This window comes from Plasmodium gonderi (genome assembly GCF_002157705.1).
Source record: "Plasmodium gonderi DNA, contig: Pgo-contig_219, whole genome shotgun sequence".
NCBI lineage: Eukaryota > Apicomplexa > Aconoidasida > Haemosporida > Plasmodiidae > Plasmodium > Plasmodium gonderi.
In genome coordinates this window covers 25,035-25,519 of record NW_021629135.1, presented here as the reverse complement: position 1 = coordinate 25,519, position 485 = coordinate 25,035, and positions in this window count along the sequence as shown.

Genomic DNA, 485 nt, shown 5'->3' with positions numbered 1-485 from the left:
AGAAAAAAGAAAAAAGAAAAATAAGACAAAGAAGAAAAAGAAGAAAATGAAATTGATTGAACGTAAAAATCCGAGCGTCAATACAATCAGTTTAGGATACAATGGGATATGTAACTAAGAATCAAAATTATCATGGTGGCATTGCCCCCAATTCACAGTATTATCGGCTATGTTATGGTAATTTTGATATAAACTTTTTTTTTATTTGTCTATATAATAATTTTTTTAGTTTGAAAAAATATATATTGTTTTGAATATTACTTATTTTGTCCTTTCATTTAAAATATTAATAATGACCAAATATTTTTATTCTGAACATTTCATTAACGTGTTTTAATTTTGTGTTATTATAATAAGTAAATAATTCTTTACATTTTTGTAGAACATTTTAAAATTATTTGCTGTTTTTTGTTTACTCATATATTCATACTCGGAACCTGAATAAATTATAGGTATCTGCAATCATTATAATATATATATTTTTT